Raw genomic sequence first — 25,751 nt, 5'->3', positions numbered from 1 at the left:
GCATCAGTACTGTAGAGGCATCAGACTTATGTGGGGTGTGTGTTGTATCGCTACTATGTGGTTGCCGTGATGGCTTTATATATAAAGCCGGGCCAAGGGCCTTCTGTTTAAAAACAAACCAACAAGGAAGAGGCCTGTGCTGGGTACTTGCCTGCAACGACAAGTTTCAGCATGCGTTTTAACTCAAACGGACTAACTGGTCGCTGCTATCCATGAACAAATTGGTGGTACCAGTCTGTTAGGCAATGTGGTTTAATCACCTTTTGTTACCAAGTTATATCTGTGTCGTCAGATTTTTAGTATATATCAATAGCACGTACATCTTTATGTAGTCTTTAGGAATAGAATGCACAGGAGCATACCTATAATGAATGAACTTTTAGTGTACAGGGTTGAACATTGACCAACCAGTCAATATCGATCTATCTATCCAGATTTATGAATTTTTTAGATCCTCGATGCTCTAATATCTGACAAAACTGTGGGCATATGATGATGTCCTATTCTACTGTGCTTGTGTTTGAGATGGGGTAAATTTTGATCCTGCGGTTTATTCCATATAACAATCAGTACCCTACTGTCATATATTTACCAATTTTCATCTATTCCCCATCTTTAGCTTCTATTGGACTCTGCAACACAATTTTCAGGAAGGCTTAGGGTGTTTGGCTGGTACCCTATCCAGCCCTGTTAAATGTTGGCAAGAATTGGCTTGCCAATTTTTTAGCAGAGGATTTTTGCGCCCTCACTTTGCCAACTATTTGTTAAAATCCTGTGAGAAAGGTGGGTGTGTCTCCATTGGCAGCCAAAATTTTGGCAACAAACCAAACAAGTGGCATAGAATCATAGGCTGCCAATTTTTTGGCATTGCAAATTTTGGCACCAACCAAATTTTGGCACCAACCAATGGTTGATAGTTCTACCATTTGGAGTGAGTTTATCTGTCGGCCATATCCAGAAGCCTGCTTGGATAGTTTCTCGTATGTAAACGATGTTTGGATCTGATAACTCTTTACATTTCGACAGAGCGGAGACAGAGATGGAGGCGACGGCAGCCAAGCCACCACAGGTGGTGGGGACATGGATGTGGCCAAGGCCACGGCAGTACGTAGAGGATTCTCTGTCGTCCGATGACAGCGTTATCGACCAGGTTAGCGCATAGTAGAATGTACGGTTATTCAAAAACTGTCCGTTCATGACCTCTCGTAAAATTCTATGGTGTGCAATGGGATGCTCGTTTTCAGCACCCTGGAGGGTGGAGCTGGTTGATCGAAACCTGACTAGTCCTAATCCGTCTATTCTTCTCAGCCACCAGTAATCAAAAGTAGAGCTGAAGTTGTACTAGGACTGTTGTTTCCTCAGATTTCAAATTTCAGGCAATTGTGAATAGCAAAACCGAACAATTTATCTGTCTCATAATAATATGTTATATGCTCTATTTCAACATAGGAGGAAAATAATAGGTCGCCACATTAGTAGTACAAAGTAGTATTATATGTCCATCTCTGCTACGAGCCATACGAATGACACGGTGCATTTCTATACCTAAGAGCTATATCTCTGGTCTCTCCTCTCGTACACTCTGCAGCAGCTAATTCAGCCTCATCCACTCCCATGCCATCGAGCTTCCTCTCGCAGCTCCGACGCTTCCTGCCGGAGCTGGGCGCTCTCGCGGGCCACGCGGCCGTGCTCCGCGATCACACGGTTGAGCTCGACGAGGAGCTTCACGGTTCGCCGCACGGAGCCGCGCTGCCCGGGACGAGAGCTCGTCCAGCCGCCTCTCGCTTCCTCACCCGCGATCGCTTCGCCGCTTCGCTTCGTCAATTCACGTGCGTGCACGCCGCACCAAGAGTCGGACAACTCACTGCTGCGGTGCTGCCTTTTCGATTCCACCCGCCCCCGCTAGCTGCATTCAATGACGCACTTCATTCGCTCGCTCCGCCGCCGAGGTACGTACGTGTCTCTCTTGGCTTAATTTCCTGCACCTCTTTACTCCTTGGCTCCATTATTAATTAATCCAATCCAATCCAATCCTTCCTTGCAAACCCAATCACAACCATGTTCTTCTTTCTTTTGCCCCTCCGTATGGAACACGGAGGTGCCAACCGAATTACCACCATTTCCCTTCGTTTCTGTAAGAAAAATAAAGATGGCCTCGTTTCAGTGGCCTGCCTGCCTGCCTGCCCTGCGTGACTACATCCGCCCAATTAAAACACCACTAGCTTAATTGAGCAACTACATTTTTTTTCCAAACCATGTTTGTGAAAATGAATAAATATACAGTACGTGCCTCAACAGAGAAGAAATGCAGCATGCCTCTCTCCATCTCCCTTTCAGCAGCACAGAATAAATACATTCCATCACATGAGAAATTTCCTTGCACATCATCCTGTCTCGCTACATCACAATTTTCACAAATCTACGACTTACTAATATTTACAGCCAAAGGAACAGAAATGCAACAATCATTAATTACATGATCAACTTTGAGGACTTCAAAACCACGCACGCAATCAATCTCCGCCAGAGGTATAATCAAACAGAGATACCAAACTGTAAACATCAACCAAATCTGGGACAACAGTTACATACGCAACACATTCATGAGGAGTTACAAGATTCTTAAACCTCCGCTGCTCATGACAGCTAGAAACAAAGCAAAAGCTGCATACAGATTCTTCAAACAACCAAGGCGTATATATATCATCACATCCATTGCCTATTCCCCCCAGGTCTTCCAACTTCCATCCAAGCAATCCGCGTATGCTTCAGCTAAGGCAATACTGATGCCCAATAGCAACAAAAAGCTCCAGCAATCCCATCCTACAAATACCACAAACGTGGCATACGAAACCTGCTGATCATCCCTACAAATATTATCTCGACTACTACTCACCATTATCACAGCAAAATGACCTAGCTACTAGCTATCTGGTCCTTTCCTCTGTCTTCTTCATCTACTTTCTTTCTCACTTTACCTATACCTGAAACGCAAAAACACGGTTCCAAAGTCAGCTAAACCAAGCCCTCAACATATAACATTCCTTTCTTTCTTACTAAGCTATTAACATTTCCAACAAGTAGCACACAACACGGCTCCATCTTTCAATGTGCATCAATGACGAGGCAAAAACAGAGTTCATCCATCTTATCTTATCTTAGGCAGCAGCAAACAACACTTTTAACACAGCTTCTTAACTACAGCCAGCCACATTGATGATCTAGCCTAATTATATAATATCGGCAAAGCAAAGCATGATCCCGGATCTCTTAACACTGCATGCAGGGGTATAAGGCCATCAAGTCCAAAACAGGAGCTGCTTTGCTCGTGAAATAGAAAAACACACAGAGGAGCAAATATGTTTGCCCAAAATAATAACAGCTCATCACAGTCAACGGAGCATCTTAGCATGAACAGCAACCATGGTATCACGGGGCATGCAGACCAGGGAAAGGAGAACCAAAACTCACCCAACCACCTTGGAGTCGAAGAAGATGCCCATCGCTCTCGTTTAGTGCTCCTTGTTATCCTGGAGCAAGAACAAACATATTGGTCAGCAAAGCAACCAATTTGTAAGAAGATACAACCTAAGAGAATACCAGCAGCTTGTTACCCAGATCAAATGCATGCTCAACCATTTTGAAAGGAATTTTTAATGCAACAGCAATCTAGCATTACCAAGAGCAAAAAGTAATACCAGGACATCCCTAGCATCAGCAAAACTAATCCCAGGAAACAAATAATCAGTAAATGAAAACTACAACCATCAGCAACAGCATAAAATATGCCAGGCCGTGGACACCACCATACATATAACATATTCAAATCACATTGAATAAATTGATTCCAAGCATCGAACTCAAGGAAAATTTGCACTAGATGTCAAATCTCTCGGCAAAATAATCCTCGATACAATAATCAACACTCACAGCAGCAAATAAACCAACAAATGCCCCAGCACTATTTTCTGACTCGGGCCATCACTCATGCTATTCAAAAACTGCATGTGAAATACATGCCTCAATACATACCTACCAGGCTCTTGACGGAGGCCTCGTAGTCAATCCGCAGCAACCAGAGCGCCTCCCCACGGCACTCGTGGATGTTGCCTATGACGTCCGCTCCCGCGCCTCCTCCTCCTGGTTCCCCACCGATAGCGCATCCCGGTACACCCACTTCTCACCTTTCAGCTCCTTCTCCAAAATGATTTAAACCTGGAAAAAATGCAAGATTTCATTCAGTGCTGTCTATGGATGATGAGCAGGAAACAATAAACAAAACTGAGCACATACTATTGCCCATGCATCTATTGCCTAAGCGCACAACTAGTTTTCATTGACTGAAACAAGTTCCATCCATACCTGCATGCATACTCTACTGCCTAAAGATCCAATCAGCAGGAAAGGAAACATTTTTTAAAGATGCATGGAAGAGGAGATCGCTCACCAGGCAGAAGCAGCAGGTCAGTGACGTGGACGCCGGCAGCAGCTTCACCACCGGAACAGCAACCTGACATGAGTAAAATCGAATCACAATTGAGAACAAATTCTCACATCTATAGGTTTCTACACTATATACGAAAACAAATGCAGCAACCGACTCGAGTGCAGGGCAAAGAAAGTACCGTTGGATGCCAATATCGAGGAGCTCCTGACAGCGGCGCCGAGGTAAATTCCTTGTCATATGAACACCTGCAGGCGACATAACCAGCTGAGAACAAAGGTTGTTCTAACTCCTAGCGATGAGAAGTCAACAAGAAAATCAACCCAGCTGAGACACAAGTAACTAACATATGACACAGCAGAGCACTTGCCTGCCTTGTTGAGACAAGGACCGAGGAGACAGGGAATCTGCTTCATAATAGCCTCCGAGGCTAAGAAAGCATGATACTTCTTGACAAGCTTCTTGTTCTTGTTCATCTTTGTAAGAGCTTCAACATCCATGGAATCAAAAGAACTGCCTTCTCAGACTGCATTAAGGTGAATAAGCAAATGTAAACATCAAAAAATCCCACTCAAATAAATCTGAAGAAACTCTTTTGGAATAGCAATCCAAAACCTGACATCATAACAAAAACTCTTCCAGAAACTCACATACACGTATTGTACTAATGGATTTATACCACATTCCATTGAATTCACAGGTTCTATCTTTCTATAGTGTAAGAAATTAATATATATCATAACTAAATGCATTACTCTACAGTTTTCGCTTTCAAACAAGTCGGACTTCCTACAGTTTCAATAAACGGTTCAATTTTCACCACAAAATAACACCTCAGAATCTCAAGATTTATATTTTTGCTTACTGCAATGTAAAGAACAGCACCACCAAAGTGAGCTGCTGTAATCACCTAAGTACACAACAGAATTTCCAAACAATACAGAACTACTACATCGATCTGCCTTGCCTACAATTAACAAAGATGCATTTTTTTTCAATAGGATAGACGCAGGAAGTGGAAGCAACCTTTGGGACTAGAATCCTTGATGGCGGCTCGGGACGAGCAGCCCCACCCGACCTCCGTTGCTCGCGTCGGCGCCGTGGCGCCCTGGTGGCCGGCAGGGTGTCGCCAGCGTGCAGGCATCTGCACCGCGATGCCTCGGCCCCGCAAGCGACGCGGGCATGCGAACTCGACGGGGCGCCGAGCGCCGGCGAGGAAGCAAGCATGCCGCGCCGGAATAGCTTCTGGGCTGAGGCGCCCTCGCATCTGCAAGGATGTGCCGGCGGCGTAGATCCTAAGCGGGAGAGCGGCGGCCTTGGAACTGGGAGTGGAGGGAAGAGGGGACGTCCAGGTCCGGCGCAGCGCCGAAGCCGTTCCGTCGGAGCGTCGTCGCCTTCCACGCGTTGCAGAAGGTGAGTCGCCTATTGCTTCGTCGATGCACGAATGGAGGCGCGGGGAAGGAGGGTCCTGCGGCTGGGAGGAATGCCGGCGGCGGCGGAGGGGCAGTCGGCGGGATTGGATTGGGTTCAAGGTGGGTGGGGCGAGAGATAAGTGAGATTGGGGATACGACGGGGTGGCGCTGCGTTTTTCTCACTTCTTTTTTCTTTTTTGTTTTCCTTTCCCTTTTTTCTTTTTGCATTGCGCTACGTTTTGGCCAGCCTGCGTTTTTTCCTCGGATTGTCAAAGTCAAACTTTGTAAATTTTGATCAAATATTTACCAAAATATATTAATACTTAGAGTATAAAGTCTATTGTATAGAATTGCCATAAAGAATGTTTATTTATTTATTATATGTAGTTGGTATTATGGATATTTATATTTTCTTATTACTCTTGGTCAAACTTTTCAAAGGTTGACTTTTCACTCAACCTAGAACGCAAACTTAATAGAAAAGGAGGAAGTATTGCATGCACTATAAGTAGGGTTTTGCATGCACTATAACTTTGTAAGTTTGAAGTCTTCCTATGAGGTAATCATGCTTATGAAGGAGGTGCCACCTCGGAGTTGTGTATCCGATCTTCCTCTTCGCACAAGCACGCCACACCTATATACCACAATAAGACATCATTCAACAGGGGAGGGCTTATGACCCCTCTCTCGGTTTCGAGTGAAACCTTCCGTGGGGCTAGCGACGTCTACCAACTAGCTTTTGATCCTAATGGTGATTCCATGTGAATCTTCTTTTTGTTTGTGTTGTTGTAGCTAGGTACAAGGAACATAGAACCTCCAAAACGAAGCCAAATGCTTACAAGAGTTGGGTCGGTAGCCACGAAGTGGAAATTTTGTACCATATAAGTTTGAAATCTTATGGTTGGGTTCTCATGTTTGCAAGGAGGTGCCACTTCATAGGTGTGTATTGTCTTTAAACCTTCACACCAACTTTATATTCCTTTTGCAAGGAGGTGCCACTTCGTAAATGTCTATTGGCTTTTAACCTCCACACCACCATTATATATCCATAATAGGATCCCACGCAAGACATATGCGGATTTTGACCTTTCCTCTCTCGGTTTCAAGCGAACCCTGTTTCATGGGACCCGCGCCTTTCCTTCCAAAGTGGTAATTCAATGCTACTCTTCTCTTTGGTTGTGTAAGTTTGGGTCCAAGGAACATGAAAACCCTCTTGTAAGATTTGGGCCGATGACCTCGGAGTGACGATTTTGTACTATCATATGAAATCTTCCTTTGAGCTAGTCATGGTTGTGAAGAAGGTGCGACTTTAGAGCTGTGTATTGGATTTTCCTCTTCACACCACCCTTATATATCCATACTAAGACCCCATGCAATATAGGGGGCTTTACGACCCTTCTTCTTCAGGTATTAGGTGAAATCTTGTTCCACAAGCCCCATGACATCTCTACTCCCTGTATTTCATTCCGAAGTAGTGATTCCATGTGAATCTTCTCTTCTTTTTTGTGTTAGAGTAGGTTCGAGTAACATTACAAACCCCCAAAGAGGTTAAGCTTTGCTAGATTTGGTTTGGTGGCCGCGAAGTGGGAGTTTTGCTCTATAAGTACAATTTTTTCCTCAAAGGTAGGCATTCTTGCGAACAATGTTCAAGAAATCGTTAATCTTAACTTATCGGCCATCCTCAAAATGAAGATTAATCGCTTATCGTCCGATTAATCGATTTTATCGGTTGCCCATTTATCAGCTTAATTTTTTGTATATTCTAATTTTAGCACTCAATTTTGTATAATATGCTATGTAAAAATAATATTGGAGCATTAAGAAGAAGTATTACCTTGATTATTTGCATTTGAATCAATCAAAATGAAAATTTTGAGCTAATGCATAGTTGTACAAGACCATAGGAAGAAAATAACGACTGCCATACAAAATTTCAGTGAAATTTCACGGACAATCAGCCGAAATATCTGTCACTAGAGTGAAAATCGTGCGAAATATCGGCCCTCAGACGGAAAATCGGCCGAAATATCGGTGCAACGATAAATTAGCAGATATGATGAAATCTTATCGGTTACCACCTGATTCACGATAAATTGGCTGATAAATCGGTATCTCGACCGATTTTTTGAACAGTGCTTGCGAATGAAGGCTAATCCAAAGTTGTGTGTTGGTATTTGCCGTTCAAACCACCCATAATAGGATCCCATGAAACAAGGGGAATCAGGTGGTGGTGATAGCGGTCGGGGTAGGGCTTATAACCCTTCCTCTCTGGTTTCGTGCGAAACCTTGTTTCGTGGGATCCGCGACGCATACCCCGTAGTGGTTACAAGAGTTGGGTCGTGGCCACGAAGTGGGAGTTTTGTACTATATGTCGAAAATCTTTATCATGGGTACTCATGTTTGCGAAAGAGGTGCCACTTCATAGTTTGCGAGGGAGGTCGCCGCAACCCTGCCCACCTCACCGTCGCTTGGAGAGGAGGAGACACCCGTTGCCGTCGCGCCCCCACATGGGCTTCGCACAGCGACGGCCCCACAACGGGTAGGAGGGGTGATGCGGTCGGGGAAGGGCTCATGGAGTAGGCGGAGGATGCCCGGTGCGGCGAGGCGGATGCGGGGTAGTTTGATATTAAGCATCTGACTTATACTCCGCCGTATGTAAAACAATGTCTTAGATTTATCTAACTGCGGATGCATGTAAATACTATATAGTGTGTAGATATATATTTAGATTTTGATTTTAAGACATGTTATTCATGGACAGAGGTAGAGGCCATGTAGCATCCGATTACACTATCCTATGCTACTGCTACGTGTTCAGTACAAATGAACTATGAACTACTGTAGTAAAAACAAAATTCCTAGAGAGAAGCAAACATGTTGATGCGAGGGATCATGGTCAAAAGAAGGAGGAGTAGATGCCTGAGATATACACTATAAACGAGGAGTTGCTGCGGGAAGTGGAATGGTTAATTAATTACTACCCGCCTTTGATTGAAGGCACAATTTCCATGGTTAGTTCTGGCAGGTAATTAAGGATTGTGTGATCAGCCAAAAAAAAACTTCTTCGCGTTTTGATCTGAGCAGATCAACAGCTTGCACCCAAAAAGAAACACAAAGCGCATGTCCAGGAAAAAAGTCCCTCTCCTCTCGCCGCCGGCCAGCGAACCCAACTCCCACACGGGCCACACCTCCCCCGGCTACCCATGCCGCCGCCGCTCGCCGGCCAAACTCCGGCGCGCTCTCCCCGCTCAGTTCCTACGTACGCGTCCCTCCAGCGCCACAAATCGCGCCCTCCGGCGGCGGCGCGACCGCGGCTCTCCACGACGGCGGCCGGCGCAGGAAGACGGGGACGCGCGGAGGACGTGCTGCTGGTCGCCTCCCCGACATTTTGCCTCCTCGCCCTGCTGTGAAACCCTAGCGGCTGGGCTGCCGCCCGGCATACAGGACGACGACTCCCTGCCCCGCGCCATGCGGCTGTCCCTCATCGCCCATTCACCGGCCGTGGGAGAAGCTGCTCGTCCACCGGAACCTCCAAGGTCGCCGCCGTGCGCGAGCTCCGCCAACCGCCTCGCCGGCGTCTTTGCGGGGTCGCCGGACGCCATGGACGCGGCAGCTAGCGCCTAATGGGGTGCGTCCACGACCTGCAGGACTAATCCCCACCTCCACGCGGCCGTCCAACAACACCTCTCGTCTCGCCACCCAAAGGTCGAAAATTCATTCCCCTTTTTTTCGTGCTGGAATCGGCTCTATACTCACTTACCCATTTTTGTATGACCGCGTATTTGCTGAGCTGCTAATGCAAACTGCCTTGCTCTAGACCGCCCTCGGTTTTAATACTAGCATTACGTGATTCAAATTTACCTTGTATGCATCCATATAAATTTCCCAACCAACCGGAAATTGAACTAGTTTTGCATGTATGTTCGTTGTAGCTGTTGTTGTCTAGACAACCCACCTCGTGAGTTCACCGCGGTAGCGTGCGATGGCATCGGGTGGCCTTCTTCTTTGAGTCTGTGGTTTTTGGTAATTTTCTTGTTCCTATCCTTTGTCCTCTACCCTCTCCATGGTAGCATGGCCATCTTGCTCTTCCTATGTGCGTTTGGGATGTTGTGTGTTTGATATTGGAAATTCAGGAAAAATATGATGGTTTGATCATAGTGGGTTTTGTTGGAATTGTTGGAATACCCCTTCATATTTTGGTGAAGAACGCTGCGGCTAAATGAAAGCTTTAGCTAGTCTCTGTTTGCATTCTGTGTTAGTTTCTTATGTGCGGTAACTCGCTTGAGCAGCATATCACGCTGACACCCCATTCTGCTCTGTCATTGCATTTCCTGATGATATTCATCTGGGGTAGTTCATAGGATCACATCAATGGAGCAGCCTATATTTTCTTCCTCTCAATTGATTTTTGTCCAATGTTGCTTTGCATCTTATAAGCCTTAAGCATTTTTTTTGCTTGTAGATGGCAATTGATTTCACAACTGACATCCAAAACAGCATAGAAAAAGCAAGCGGAACATAGCAGCAATTCAAGATTTGTTCATATTTGAATTGCTGCAGTTGGTGAAAAGCTTATATCTACAATGATGGCTTAGTAACCTAATTATTGATTATATTTTGGTAATTGCACAACTCTGTATATGTATACTTGATCATTAACTTTATTTCCTATGCATACTAACCCTCGTTTCTTTTTTCTAACATGTGAGGTGCACATGTGTATGCGGTCATGTCACCCAGCTGCTGCTACTGGCGATGGCTCTGGTGGCTCAGCTGCTGTTGGGCTGGCCATAGCCTCCGCTGCCCAGAAGCGTGGTATGAACAGAGAAAGACTAACACTGGATTAGTAGACTCGCGTCCATGTGTTTAAATACAGCAAATGCTGCATTTCTTGGTGATTCTTAGTGCTTGCGAAATAATGTCTCAATAACATGCTCTTCTTAATTAGTGGCTTCTATTTGTGTGTGGTAATGAAGTTCTTGTGTTGCTGATATTCATGTATAATTTCTTATGTCATTTCCCATTAGAGGGATGCCATGTGCCAAGCAAAGACAGGATGGGGAAGGCTGCTGGTTGTATTGCGTCACACAAGAGAACTGTCTTACAAGGTTCGTAAATCTGGTCGTTTGCACTTTTGTGTTGTGCACATGTACATTTATCACCCTTTTCTTGATTTGCTCATTGCTTTTGTGTTTTGAATTGAAGGTTGCTCTATTCTATGGATTTATTTGCGGCCCTCATTGTGGTGGGCACACCTGGAAGGATTCTAGCTCTAGCTACCGATAAGGATATTTCTTGTAAGAATGTGAGGTATATATGGTTATGATGTATGCTCTAGATAGCGAGAGCGACATTTATTTGAAGAATGTTCAGTCAAGTACATAATTTGCATTTCATATTGCCATTCAATATACCGTGGTTTTTAGTTAGTTTTTAGTTAGTTCATACTAAAAAACACGGTATATTGAATGGCAATATGAAGTTATATTTATGTCTTTGATATCTATTATTATAAGGAATGTGCATATGTATGCAGGGACGACCAAATCTTCTGGAGTGTCCTCATGCTGCTATCTGGCATGGTTTAGCGCCTATTTGGAGTGTCTGGGTGCGTCTTTTGACCCTGCCGGCGGACAAGACAGGGTGATCTTGCCAAGCAGGGCCTCATCGAGGGCATCACCAAGAAGCTCTAGGAGGCCGTTGATTTTGCAGGTTCTTCTCTGTAATTTTGCAGTACTCTTTCTAATCCGCAATTGCGGTGTCTAGCAACTCAATTATTTTTGTTCTCAGCCAATTCAATTCACTGTAGCAAGCTGTTGATCTGCTGGTTTAGATTTTAGCTTCTAGATTTTTGGGTGCTTCCATCTTGTGTGGGTTAAGTTGGAACCCTACTCCAGTTTGACTTTTGATAAATTTGCTTGAGAGCTGACCATGTTTTGTTCTTGCTCAGTTGTTTCTGCATTATTGTGTAGTAAATCTCTAGCAGTGCAGGTAGATGCTTCAGTTGGAGAGCATCTCATACTGAGCTGAAATTAATAGAGCTGTATGGTGATTTATGTTCTGCTGTTATTTTAAGAGAATGGAAGACATCATTAATAGTAATGTGTGGGCTGTTGGGTGCCCTTTGTAGATATAACTTTTGACATTTGGTATAGTTATCTCAGTGCTTGATGCATGCCCAAGTTTCTTTTTTTATGGCTGATTGGCATTATTATGCACATGATGTAGCTCTTGATTTGGCCTGTTCAGGTTTATTTCATTCTGGTTGTATGCCTGACTTTCAATCCGGTTTTCCTAGAAGGTGGAGCACTGCTTCAGTAGCTATGCTAAATCTCTATGTATGTGAACTGATCCTTATATGATTGTGATGTCAGTGATCTTGCAGGTGGAGCCGAATGCACAAAAGATTGTGGAGCATCGCAGGAGTTAAGACATGTTGCGGTAAATGGAAGAAGATAAATTTTGGCGTGTCTCGCTTCGTTGTCGTGCAGAGTCACAGGTGATTTTCATACTTCCCACTCCTGGTAAGGGCTTTCTAGGGCTGCCATTTTTCGTGGTTAGATCTGAATTCATGCGGTGTTCTTTCAACAATCTGATTATGAAAAGGCCAAGAAAGAGCAATTGCCAAGCCAATCATATGGAGATGCATCTTGCAGGGGCTTCCCAGGAGGCATGCCTGGATTTGCTGGGGGGGTCCGGTGGTGGTATGCCTGCAGCAATGGTTGGTTCTATGCCTTGAGGAAGGGGCGGTGGTATGCCTGCAACAATTATTGGTGCTATGCTATATATGCCTGCAGGAATGGGTGGTGCTATGCCTCGATGCATGGGTTGTGGTATGCCTGATATCATCCTGAATGTAAGTGCTTGGCCACTACCTATCTTTCTTTATCTTCCTTCTAACCTATTGATAGTGGAGAAACCTCCTTTATACAACTAGTTGACTTTTTTTTATTTTGTTGTACAGGACCGTGACCTGATGACAACCTTTGGTGACCCTGAGGACATGGTGGCACTTCAAGATGGTACAATTTTCCAACTCAATGGGGTCCCCCGCTTGCTTTATGGGTGCAATTTCATTGTTATTGTTAATAATATGGTGTGCATGACCAGGGGTTTCTTCATTTTTATGGATGATTTGGTTTTGTCATTATGAACATGATTGAGCTTGTAATTTAACCCACCCTGTATGGAATTGTGAGAATGCGCTCTAGCAATGCACATATATGTTTGAGTTGCCAGAATGTGCTCTAATAATCTGCTCGGCTGCAATTGCTTTATTATGGCTGCTATGGCTGTTGAGAAAACCTTTTGTTATTAGTAATAATATGATCCGGATTGAACTGCATGATAAGCATTTGATGTGCAATGCCATAAGAGTAAAATAATCACATGTGTTTTTACTTACGTGTAGAATGCGTTTATTGATATGTAGTACATGTGTCTAAAGTTTTGTTTCTGTTATCTTCCATGGTGCTGCTTAGAAAAGGCCATCGGTCTAAAGTCAGGCAACTTCTAGATTTGGAATTTACGAGTTGGTAATTTTATTTTGCTGTGAACATAATTGTGTTCTATTTGCAAACCCAGGATCTACAAGGGATGCATCGTCGCATCCAGCGGTAGCGAGAGAAGCAACTCTCCTTCTCCCAGGCGCAAGTAGAACTCGTGACATGTGTGCCGCTGGCAGGTAAAACTTCTTTTTCTCTTTAATACATCACGTACAAATACTCAGAGTTGCTAGCTGACTTTTCTATGATTTACATGGAGCCTAGGCATTGGATACTGTCGTCAAATCTGCTTCGTTTGCATTGTACTTCTGCTGCCTGTAGGTCTCACTCCGAGGCAGTGATTTGATTTATTATTGTCATCCAATGCTTCTGCGTAGTGGGGCATGTGGTCCTGTTTCCCTACATGGTCTTTTCTCTTTGTCATCAATCCATGTTTGTTAGTCGTATACCTTTCTATATCTCTGATATTGCCTTGTTTAATGAGAGTAGATATCCAAGTTGAAGAAAATAAATAATGTGATAAATAGCTTAGTAGTATATGACATTTTCGACTCCTTGGACTAATGTTAAGAAAAGGGGTTCTAGGCTAATTAACTAATAAAATAAAAGAGATCATATGTTCATGTTTTTTATTGGTCAATATGCCAATGGAAACGGACATGTTTCTTATATTTTCACATGTGAATATGAAAATTCGTTTTGTTTTGCCTCAAATGATTTTGTGTTGTTCTGTGGTCGTGCAGGTGACGGATGAACAGGATGTGCGAGCTTCTTTAACTGGTGGTAGTCGGACGCGATGGTGGAGCAGTATGCCTCGTAGCAGATTTGTTATCTTTCCCTCTCGTGAAGGGGAGAAGTGGAGGGGAGGTAGCCAGGAGTGAGGGAGCCATGGATGCAGGTTCCGGCCGGCCAGGCATGCTTTTTGTTTGTTTATTTATTCCACAGATGTTGGAACCAGTTAGGTACTATGTGATGTGGGTCGATACAGTGGGTTGATGCTCTCTTGGCTATAGCATCTTCAACTATTCTTTTCCCGTGCTAGATCAATTGGCCTGTAACATCTTATTTTACCTGTTAGATTCTGCTGTGTGAGGTTGTTTACTTAAGACAAACTACTTTGTAACCTTTAGTCCTGAAGGTGTCGAGTACATTTAAATATCACAATTTGCACATCATTCCTCTCTTTTATCCATTATTTTGCCATGTGATAAAACTGTCTAGAAAAACAGCATATTTGCTATCAAATTGGTAACATCAGGTCTAGTGGTCTAAGCAATGTTGTACTCCCTTCGATGTTGGGGCATTTTCTTTGGTCACTCATTTTAGTTTGTATTTAGTCTATTTTAGTGTGTAGGTTCACCCACTTTAGTTTAGATCTAGTCTACTTCAAAAGTACCTTTTTCGAAATGGGTTTCCCCAGCATCTGCATCAAAATAATGCATACGGCCGTTTTATTAAGATATAAAGCGAATCCAGTTGTACACACGAAAGACTTCAAAAGTACCTAAAATATCTTTGGTAAGTCCACACGACATGCAAATGAGACCCGAGACAACAAGGGAGGCACCCGGGTTTTGGTGTTGATGGTGCTGCATGTGTCCCACGTGTTGCAGTTCGAAGTAGTGGGAAAGATGAAAAACATTATCCGACTTGTAAGTTGAGATGTGGGTGTGATATTTGCAAGGATATTGGTCCCCTATAAATGATATTGTTTTCTTCCATAAAAATATGGTGTGTCACTGGCGCACTCTCTGGAAAAAACTTGTTACAAGTTGGAGGCGAGAGAAAGGTGAAAGATCAAACCGGTGTGGTGTCTAGATAACTGAGTGAAACCATAGTGCTAGCTAAAATCAGTTCTTCCGGCTACGCCTTTGGCTAAACTACTGAGTGAAAGCAAAGAGCTAGATAACATTAGTTGAAGGGTCCAAACGAAAAAAGTAATCCATCAAGTCTGCATGCTTTCTAAGGCTAACTTTTCCACTTCCCCATGCTATGATTAGTCCACCAGCATTTAATATTCAGTCTGGATCAATTCAAGCGTTGGCGTGCCAGGAAGCAATTGAAGAGGTCATCTCGTCTTCCGAAAGAAATTAAAAGACCCAACGCCATGTCACTGATCCGTGGCATTTTTCATCTGCACCGTCCATCCCCTAGATGCCTTTCCTACAACAAGCAACTCATCATCTCTCTTCTTCAACCTCCCTCACCTCTATATATACAAGCCACCAGTCACTCACCGCGTGCGGGTTACGCGTGTGACTTAGACTTTGACTTTTACTTGTCGAGGAGAAGGAGAAGGAGAAGGAGAAGGTATCCTCTTGTCGTGGAGTTCGTCTCTAATCCCAAACGCTTGGTCAGGCGTGGAGTTCTTCCCTACATCCATCAGGTAATTCAACATGCGTGTCTTTTTTCTTGTCATGAGAACCTTGATTCAGCTGATATTCGTCTTCTCCTCCTGATGTTTTTATTCTGGGTGTATTTGTACATCAAGTTTTAGAACACTGATGCGACTGTTGGCATTTGGCTCTATTGCTTCGCCCATGTCACAACAAGAAGGAAATACAATCTGATAAATAAGTTGATTTGGTAGGTGGATGTGTTTACTCCTACTCCGTCTGTGTGTGCAAACTTCCAAGATCAAACGTAATTGTATTTGGAGTATATGGAAAAAGGCCAGGTCTAGCATGAAAAGTGATTGCTATTTTCATCATTCTTCCTTTCTCATCTTGAGAACATGTCAGGTCATGCATCGGGGTTTTACTTCAAATTTAGACGGAGGGAGTACAATTTTAGAACGAATCGTAAGTTAGGTGAAATGAATACTTCCACTAGATCCTCATTTTTGCCAACTACGCCCCCTATAATCGGGGTGAGATTAGTAAATTGGTTAAATGAATCCAACGGGAGAGGAAATAAAAATCCAAAAGAACGGAGCTAGGTATGCGGCTGCTCAAGAACGGATCTTTATCTTACCTGCTGGAGGGCAGTCTTTCCAGTTTTTCAACAGAGTATCTATCTCTTCGCCGCTTCGCCTAGGTGGAGGTCCCTCGACCTCATCCTTCCCATTGAACAGGTCTCCACGCTTCCTCCACGGGTCATTCTTGGGAAGCCACATTCGATGCCTCATGTAGACGTTTTTGAAGACGCGGGATCCTTACCCAGCTGTAAAAACGGCGTATTTTCCATGCACCTCATGGAACCCAGCAGGGGCTGCGGACTTCATCGCCATTGCCAACGGCTTGTCGGGTAGACTCCGTAGGATAGCTTGGTTTACTTTCGCAGCGCAATGCTGGACGCTGTGGAACATCCGTAACAAGTTAGCTATCGAGGGCTCTCTCATCTCCAGCCCGGCTGATGCTATCTTCAAAATGTCTATCTACATGCAGAGCTGGAGGGTTCTGGTCAGACCGAGGGACAGAGCACTGCTGGACGTGGCGCTGGACGAGGTTAGGAGGCTACACGCGAGGACCCGGGCTGGAGGACAATGACGCCATCGACGATCGCTTGTTGCCGCTAGCACCCGCTCCTCGTGCTTCACCTTCCCTGTCTATCATTTGTGTTGTTCTTGGTATCAGACTTGGCTTATTAGTATTATGGCATCAGTACTGTAGAGGCATCAGACTTATGTGGGGTGTGTGTTGTATCGCTACTATGTGGTTGCCGTGATGGCTTTATATATAAAGCCGGGCCAAGGGCCTTCTGTTTAAAAACAAACCAACAAGGAAGAGGCCTGTGCTGGGTACTTGCCTGCAACGACAAGTTTCAGCATGCGTTTTAACTCAAACGGACTAACTGGTCGCTGCTATCCATGAACAAATTGGTGGTACCAGTCTGTTAGGCAATGTGGTTTAATCACCTTTTGTTACCAAGTTATATCTGTGTCGTCAGATTTTTAGTATATATCAATAGCACGTACATCTTTATGTAGTCTTTAGGAATAGAATGCACAGGAGCATACCTATAATGAATGAACTTTTAGTGTACAGGGTTGAACATTGACCAACCAGTCAATATCGATCTATCTATCCAGATTTATGAATTTTTTAGATCCTCGATGCTCTAATATCTGACAAAACTGTGGGCATATGATGATGTCCTATTCTACTGTGCTTGTGTTTGAGATGGGGTAAATTTTGATCCTGCGGTTTATTCCATATAACAATCAGTACCCTACTGTCATATATTTACCAATTTTCATCTATTCCCCATCTTTAGCTTCTATTGGACTCTGCAACACAATTTTCAGGAAGGCTTAGGGTGTTTGGCTGGTACCCTATCCAGCCCTGTTAAATGTTGGCAAGAATTGGCTTGCCAATTTTTTAGCAGAGGATTTTTGCGCCCTCACTTTGCCAACTATTTGTTAAAATCCTGTGAGAAAGGTGGGTGTGTCTCCATTGGCAGCCAAAATTTTGGCAACAAACCAAACAAGTGGCATAGAATCATAGGCTGCCAATTTTTTGGCATTGCAAATTTTGGCACCAACCAAATTTTGGCACCAACCAATGGTTGATAGTTCTACCATTTGGAGTGAGTTTATCTGTCGGCCATATCCAGGAAGCCTGCTTGGATAGTTTCTCGTATGTAAACGATGTTTGGATCTGATAACTCTTTACATTTCGACAGAGCGGAGACAGAGATGGAGGCGACGGCAGCCAAGCCACCACAGGTGGTGGGGACATGGATGTGGCCAGTGGCCACGGCAGTACGTAGAGGATTCTGTCGTCCGATGACAGCGTTACTGACCAGGTTAGCGCATAGTAGAATGTACGGTTATTCAAAAACTGTCCGTTCATGACCTCTGTAAAATTCTATGGTGTGCAATGGGATGCTCGTTTTCAGCACCCTGGAGGGTGGAGCTGGTTGATCGAAACCTGACTAGTCCTAATCCGTCTATTCTTCTCAGCCAGTCTGTAATCAAAAGTAGAGATGATGTTGTACTAGGACTGTTGTTTCCTCAGATTTCAAATTTCAGGCAATTGTGAATAGCAAAACCGAACAATTTATCTGTCTCATAATAATATGTTATATGCTCTATTTCAACATAGGAGGAAAAAAATAATAGGTCGCCACATTAGTAGTACAGTAGTATTATATGTCCATCTGGCTACGAGCCATACGAATGACACGGTGCATTTCTATACCTAAGAGCTATATCTCTGGTCTCTCCTCTGTACACTCTGCAGCAGCTAATTCAGCCTCATCCACTCCCATGCCATCGAGCTTCCTCTGCAGCTCCGACGCTTCCTGCCGGAGCTGGGCGCTCTCGCGGGCCACGCGGCCGTGCTCCGCGATCACACGGTTGAGCTCGACGAGGAGCTTCTGGTTCGCCGCACGGAGCCGCGCTGCCCGGGACGAGAGCTCGTCCAGCCGCCTCTGCTTCCTCACCCGCGATCGCTTCGCTTCGCTTCGCTTCGTCAATTCACGTGCGTGCACGCCGCACCAAGAGTCGGACAACTCACTGCTGCGGTGCTGCCTTTTCGATTCCACCCGCCCCCGCTAGCTGCATTCAATGACGCACTTCATTCGCTCGCTCCGCCGCCGAGGTACGTACGTGTCTCTCTTGGCTTAATTTCCTGCACCTCTTTACTCCTTGGCTCCATTATTAATTAATCCAATCCAATCCAATCCTTCCTTGCAAACCCAATCACAACCATGTTCTTCTTTCTTTTGCCCCTCCGTATGGAACACGGAGGTGCCAACCGAATTACCACCATTTCCCTTCGTTTCTGTAAGAAAAATAAAGATGGCCTCGTTTCAGTGGCCTGCCTGCCTGCCTGCCCTGCGTGACTACATCCGCCCAATTAAAACACCACTAGCTTAATTGAGCAACTACATTTTTTTTTCCAAACCATGTTTGTGAAAATGAATAAATATACAGTACGTGCCTCAACAGAGAAGAAATGCAGCATGCCTCTCTCCATCTCCCTTTCAGCAGCACAGAATAAATACATTCCATCACATGAGAAATTTCCTTGCACATCATCCTGTCTCGCTACATCACAATTTTCACAAATCTACGACTTACTAATATTTACAGCCAAAGGAACAGAAATGCAACAATCATTAATTACATGATCAACTTTGAGGACTTCAAAACCACGCACGCAATCAATCTCCGCCAGAGGTATAATCAAACAGAGATACCAAACTGTAAACATCAACCAAATCTGGGACAACAGTTACATACGCAACACATTCATGAGGAGTTACAAGATTCTTAAACCTCCGCTGCTCATGACAGCTAGAAACAAAGCAAAAGCTGCATACAGATTCTTCAAACAACCAAGGCGTATATATATCATCACATCCATTGCCTATTCCCCCAGGTCTTCCAACTTCCATCCAAGCAATCCGCGTATGCTTCAGCTAAGGCAATACTGATGCCCAATAGCAACAAAAAGCTCCAGCAATCCCATCCTACAAATACCACAAACGTGGCATACGAAACCTGCTGATCATCCCTACAAATATTATCTCGACTACTACTCACCATTATCACAGCAAAATGACCTAGCTACTAGCTATCTGGTCCTTTCCTCTGTCTTCTTCATCTACTTTCTTTCTCACTTTACCTATACCTGAAACGCAAAAACACGGTTCCAAAGTCAGCTAAACCAAGCCCTCAACATATAACATTCCTTTCTTTCTTACTAAGCTATTAACATTTCCAACAAGTAGCACACAACACGGCTCCATCTTTCAATGTGCATCAATGACGAGGCAAAAACAGAGTTCATCCATCTTATCTTATCTTAGGCAGCAGCAAACAACACTTTTAACACAGCTTCTTAACTACAGCCAGCCACATTGATGATCTAGCCTAATTATATAATATCGGCAAAGCAAAGCATGATCCCGGATCTCTTAACACTGCATGCAGGGGTATAAGGCCATCAAGTCCAAAACAGGAGCTGCTTTGCTCGTGAAATAGAAAAACACACAGAGGAGCAAATATGTTTGCCCAAAATAATAACAGCTCATCACAGTCAACGGAGCATCTTAGCATGAACAGCAACCATGGTATCACGGGGCATGCAGACCAGGGAAAGGAGAACCAAAACTCACCCAACCACCTTGGAGTCGAAGAAGATGCCCATCGCTCTCGTTTAGTGCTCCTTGTTATCCTGGAGCAAGAACAAACATATTGGTCAGCAAAGCAACCAATTTGTAAGAAGATACAACCTAAGAGAATACCAGCAGCTTGTTACCCAGATCAAATGCATGCTCAACCATTTTGAAAGGAATTTTTAATGCAACAGCAATCTAGCATTACCAAGAGCAAAAAGTAATACCAGGACATCCCTAGCATCAGCAAAACTAATCCCAGGAAACAAATAATCAGTAAATGAAAACTACAACCATCAGCAACAGCATAAAATATGCCAGGCCGTGGACACCACCATACATATAACATATTCAAATCACATTGAATAAATTGATTCCAAGCATCGAACTCAAGGAAAATTTGCACTAGATGTCAAATCTCTCGGCAAAATAATCCTCGATACAATAATCAACACTCACAGCAGCAAATAAACCAACAAATGCCCCAGCACTATTTTCTGACTCGGGCCATCACTCATGCTATTCAAAAACTGCATGTGAAATACATGCCTCAATACATACCTACCAGGCTCTTGACGGAGGCCTCGTAGTCAATCCGCAGCAACCAGAGCGCCTCCCCACGGCACTCGTGGATGTTGCCTATGACGTCCGCTCCCGCGCCTCCTCCTCCTGGTTCCCCACCGATAGCGCATCCCGGTACACCCACTTCTCACCTTTCAGCTCCTTCTCCAAAATGATTTAAACCTGGAAAAAATGCAAGATTTCATTCAGTGCTGTCTATGGATGATGAGCAGGAAACAATAAACAAAACTGAGCACATACTATTGCCCATGCATCTATTGCCTAAGCGCACAACTAGTTTTCATTGACTGAAACAAGTTCCATCCATACCTGCATGCATACTCTACTGCCTAAAGATCCAATCAGCAGGAAAGGAAACATTTTTTTTAAAGATGCATGGAAGAGGAGATCGCTCACCAGGCAGAAGCAGCAGGTCAGTGACGTGGACGCCGGCAGCAGCTTCACCACCGGAACAGCAACCTGACATGAGTAAAATCGAATCACAATTGAGAACAAATTCTCACATCTATAGGTTTCTACACTATATACGAAAACAAATGCAGCAACCGACTCGAGTGCAGGGCAAAGAAAGTACCGTTGGATGCCAATATCGAGGAGCTCCTGACAGCGGCGCCGAGGTAAATTCCTTGTCATATGAACACCTGCAGGCGACATAACCAGCTGAGAACAAAGGTTGTTCTAACTCCTAGCGATGAGAAGTCAACAAGAAAATCAACCCAGCTGAGACACAAGTAACTAACATATGACACAGCAGAGCACTTGCCTGCCTTGTTGAGACAAGGACCGAGGAGACAGGGAATCTGCTTCATAATAGCCTCCGAGGCTAAGAAAGCATGATACTTCTTGACAAGCTTCTTGTTCTTGTTCATCTTTGTAAGAGCTTCAACATCCATGGAATCAAAAGAACTGCCTTCTCAGACTGCATTAAGGTGAATAAGCAAATGTAAACATCAAAAAATCCCACTCAAATAAATCTGAAGAAACTCTTTTGGAATAGCAATCCAAAACCTGACATCATAACAAAAACTCTTCCAGAAACTCACATACACGTATTGTACTAATGGATTTATACCACATTCCATTGAATTCACAGGTTCTATCTTTCTATAGTGTAAGAAATTAATATATATCATAACTAAATGCATTACTCTACAGTTTTCGCTTTCAAACAAGTCGGACTTCCTACAGTTTCAATAAACGGTTCAATTTTCACCACAAAATAACACCTCAGAATCTCAAGATTTATATTTTTGCTTACTGCAATGTAAAGAACAGCACCACCAAAGTGAGCTGCTGTAATCACCTAAGTACACAACAGAATTTCCAAACAATACAGAACTACTACATCGATCTGCCTTGCCTACAATTAACAAAGATGCATTTTTTTCAATAGGATAGACGCAGGAAGTGGAAGCAACCTTTGGGACTAGAATCCTTGATGGCGGCTCGGGACGAGCAGCCCCACCCGACCTCCGTTGCTCGCGTCGGCGCCGTGGCGCCCTGGTGGCCGGCAGGGTGTCGCCAGCGTGCAGGCATCTGCACCGCGATGCCTCGGCCCCGCAAGCGACGCGGGCATGCGAACTCGACGGGGCGCCGAGCGCCGGCGAGGAAGCAAGCATGCCGCGCCGGAATAGCTTCTGGGCTGAGGCGCCCTCGCATCTGCAAGGATGTGCCGGCGGCGTAGATCCTAAGCGGGAGAGCGGCGGCCTTGGAACTGGGAGTGGAGGGAAGAGGGGACGTCCAGGTCCGGCGCAGCGCCGAAGCCGTTCCGTCGGAGCGTCGTCGCCTTCCACGCGTTGCAGAAGGTGAGTCGCCTATTGCTTCGTCGATGCACGAATGGAGGCGCGGGGAAGGAGGGTCCTGCGGCTGGGAGGAATGCCGGCGGCGGCGGAGGGGCAGTCGGCGGGATTGGATTGGGTTCAAGGTGGGTGGGGCGAGAGATAAGTGAGATTGGGGATACGACGGGGTGGCGCTGCGTTTTTCTCACTTCTTTTTTCTTTTTTTGTTTTCCTTTCCCTTTTTTCTTTTTGCATTGCGCTACGTTTTGGCCAGCCTGCGTTTTTTCCTCGGATTGTCAAAGTCAAACTTTGTAAATTTTGATCAAATATTTACCAAAATATATTAATACTTAGAGTATAAAGTCTATTGTATAGAATTGCCATAAAGAATGTTTATTTATTTATTATATGTAGTTGGTATTATGGATATTTATATTTTCTTATTACTCTTGGTCAAACTTTTCAAAGGTTGACTTTTCACTCAACCTAGAACGCAAACTTAATAGAAAAGGAGGAAGTATTGCATGCACTATAAGTAGGGTTTTGCATGCACTATAACTTTGTAAGTTTGAAGTCTTCCTATGAGGTAATCATGCTTATGAAGGAGGTGCCACCTCGGAGTTGTGTATCCGATCTTCCTCTTCGCACAAGCACACCACACCTATATACCACAATAAGACATCATTCAACAGGGGAGGGCTTATGACCCCCTCTCTCGGTTTCAGGCGAAACCTTCCGTGGGGCTAGCGACGTCTACCAACTAGCTTTTGATCCGGAATGGTGATTCCATGTGAATCTTCTTTTTTGTTTGTGTTGTTGTAGCTAGGTACAAGGAACATAGAACCTCCAAAACGAAGCCAAATGCTTACAAGAGTTGGGTCGGTAGCCACGAAGTGGAAATTTTGTACCATATAAGTTTGAAATCTTATGGTTGGGTTCTCATGTTTGCAAGGAGGTGCCACTTCATAGGTGTGTATTGTCTTTAAACCTTCACACCAACTTTATATTCCTTTTGCAAGGAGGTGCCACTTCGTAAATGTCTATTGGCTTTTAACCTCCACACCACCATTATATATCCATAATAGGATCCCACGCAAGACATATGCGGATTTTGACCTTTCCTCTCTCGGTTTCAAGCGAACCCTGTTTCATGGGACCCGCGCCTTTCCTTCCAAAGTGGTAATTCAATGCTACTCTTCTCTTTGGTTGTGTAAGTTTGGGTCCAAGGAACATGAAAACCCTCTTGTAAGATTTGGGCCGATGACCTCGGAGTGACGATTTTGTACTATCATATGAAATCTTCCTTTGAGCTAGTCATGGTTGTGAAGAAGGTGCGACTTTAGAGCTGTGTATTGGATTTTCCTCTTCACACCACCCTTATATATCCATACTAAGACCCCATGCAATATAGGGGGCTTTACGACCCTTCTTCTTCAGGTATTAGGTGAAATCTTGTTCCACAAGCCCCATGACATCTCTACTCCCTGTATTTCATTCCGAAGTAGTGATTCCATGTGAATCTTCTCTTCTTTTTGTGTTAGAGTAGGTTCGAGTAACATTACAAACCCCCAAAGAGGTTAAGCTTTGCTAGATTTGGTTTGGTGGCCGCGAAGTGGGAGTTTTGCTCTATAAGTACAATTTTTTCCTCAAAGGTAGGCATTCTTGCGAACAATGTTCAAGAAATCGTTAATCTTAACTTATCGGCCATCCTCAAAATGAAGATTAATCGCTTATCGTCCGATTAATCGATTTTATCGGTTGCCCATTTATCAGCTTAATTTTTTGTATATTCTAATTTGCAGCACTCAATTTTGTATAATATGCTATGTAAAAATAATATTGGAGCATTAAGAAGAAGTATTACCTTGATTATTTGCATTTGAATCAATCAAAATGAAAATTTTGAGCTAATGCATAGTTGTACAAGACCATAGGAAGAAAATAACGATCGCCATACAAAATTTCAGTGAAATTTCACGGACAATCACCGAAATATCTGTCACTAGAGTGAAAATCGTGCGAAATATCGGCCCTCGGACGGAAAATCGGCCGAAATATCGGTGCAACGATAAATTAGCGAGATATGATGAAATCTTATCGGTTACCACCTGATTCACGATAAATCGGCTGATAAATCGGTATCTCGACCGATTTTTTGAACAGTGCTTGCGAATGAAGGCTAATCCAAAGTTGTGTGTTGGTATTTGCCGTTCAAACCACCCATAATAGGATCCCATGAAACAAGGGGAATCAGGTGGTGGTGATAGCGGTCGGGGTAGGGCTTATAACCCTTCCTCTCTGGTTTCGTGCGAAACCTTGTTTCGTGGGATCCGCGACGCATACCCCGTAGTGGTTACAAGAGTTGGGTCGTGGCCACGAAGTGGGAGTTTTGTACTATATGTCGAAAATCTTTATCATGGGTACTCATGTTTGCGAAAGAGGTGCCACTTCATAGTTTGCGAGGGAGGTCGCCGCAACCCTGCCCACCTCACCGTCGCTTGGAGAGGAGGAGACACCCGTTGCCGTCGCGCCCCCACATGGGCTTCGCCTGGCGACGGCCCCGTCAACGGGTAGGAGGGGTGATGCGGTCGGGGAAGGGCTCATGGAGTAGGCGGAGGATGCCCGGTGCGGCGAGGCGGATGCGGGGTAGTTTGATATTAAGCATCTGACTTATACTCCGCCGTATGTAAAACAATGTCTTAGATTTATCTAACTGCGGATGCATGTAAATACTATATAGTGTGTAGATATATATTTAGATTTTGATTTTAAGACATGTTATTCATGGACAGAGGTAGAGGCCATGTAGCATCCGATTACACTATCCTATGCTACTGCTACGTGTTCAGTACAAATGAACTATGAACTACTGTAGTAAAAACAAAATTCCTAGAGAGAAGCAAACATGTTGATGCGAGGGATCATGGTCAAAAGAAGGAGGAGTAGATGCCTGAGATATACACTA

General features: G+C 44.3%; 3 long non-coding RNA genes across 9 annotated transcripts; 1 reads left to right on the top strand and 2 right to left on the bottom strand.

The window, feature by feature from the left end:
- Window positions 1-2,401: 2,401 nt before the first annotated feature.
- On the bottom strand, window positions 2,402-5,986 carry LOC127308190 (uncharacterized). Of its 2 annotated transcripts, none has more exons than XR_007856338.2 (7): window positions 5,471-5,986; window positions 4,815-4,970; window positions 4,626-4,692; window positions 4,448-4,510; window positions 4,037-4,215; window positions 3,472-3,530; window positions 2,402-2,984 (listed from the first exon to the last, which is right to left on the bottom strand). It is a non-coding gene; the product is annotated as an uncharacterized lncRNA (long non-coding RNA). The 2 variants fall into 2 exon arrangements; XR_007856337.2 differs by having other exon boundaries at window positions 2,405-2,984; window positions 4,033-4,215.
- Window positions 5,987-8,949: 2,963 nt separating this feature from the next.
- LOC127310540 (uncharacterized) lies at window positions 8,950-14,523 on the top strand. Of its 5 annotated transcripts, none has more exons than XR_011746877.1 (10): window positions 8,950-9,879; window positions 10,566-10,671; window positions 10,884-10,964; window positions 11,062-11,166; window positions 11,393-11,568; window positions 12,242-12,355; window positions 12,513-12,712; window positions 12,821-12,878; window positions 13,441-13,540; window positions 14,105-14,523. It is a non-coding gene; the product is annotated as an uncharacterized lncRNA (long non-coding RNA). The 5 variants fall into 5 exon arrangements; XR_011746876.1 differs by lacking the exon at window positions 14,105-14,523 and adding an exon at window positions 10,319-10,476 and having other exon boundaries at window positions 8,950-9,561; window positions 13,441-13,554; XR_011746875.1 differs by lacking the exon at window positions 14,105-14,523 and adding an exon at window positions 10,319-10,476 and having other exon boundaries at window positions 13,441-13,554.
- A 5,157-nt stretch (window positions 14,524-19,680) lies between these two features.
- LOC127308192 (uncharacterized) lies at window positions 19,681-22,942 on the bottom strand. Of its 2 annotated transcripts, none has more exons than XR_007856340.2 (7): window positions 22,427-22,942; window positions 21,772-21,927; window positions 21,583-21,649; window positions 21,405-21,467; window positions 20,988-21,170; window positions 20,427-20,485; window positions 19,681-19,939 (listed from the first exon to the last, which is right to left on the bottom strand). It is a non-coding gene; the product is annotated as an uncharacterized lncRNA (long non-coding RNA). The 2 variants fall into 2 exon arrangements; XR_007856341.2 differs by having other exon boundaries at window positions 20,992-21,170.
- Between the last annotated feature and the right edge of the window lie 2,809 nt (window positions 22,943-25,751).

This window comes from Lolium perenne, chromosome 6 (assembly GCF_019359855.2).
Source record: "Lolium perenne isolate Kyuss_39 chromosome 6, Kyuss_2.0, whole genome shotgun sequence".
In the NCBI taxonomy this organism is placed as follows: domain Eukaryota; kingdom Viridiplantae; phylum Streptophyta; class Magnoliopsida; order Poales; family Poaceae; genus Lolium; species Lolium perenne.
The sequence above is the reverse complement of the archived record's forward strand: the minus strand, read 5'-3'. Positions and strand labels throughout refer to the sequence as shown.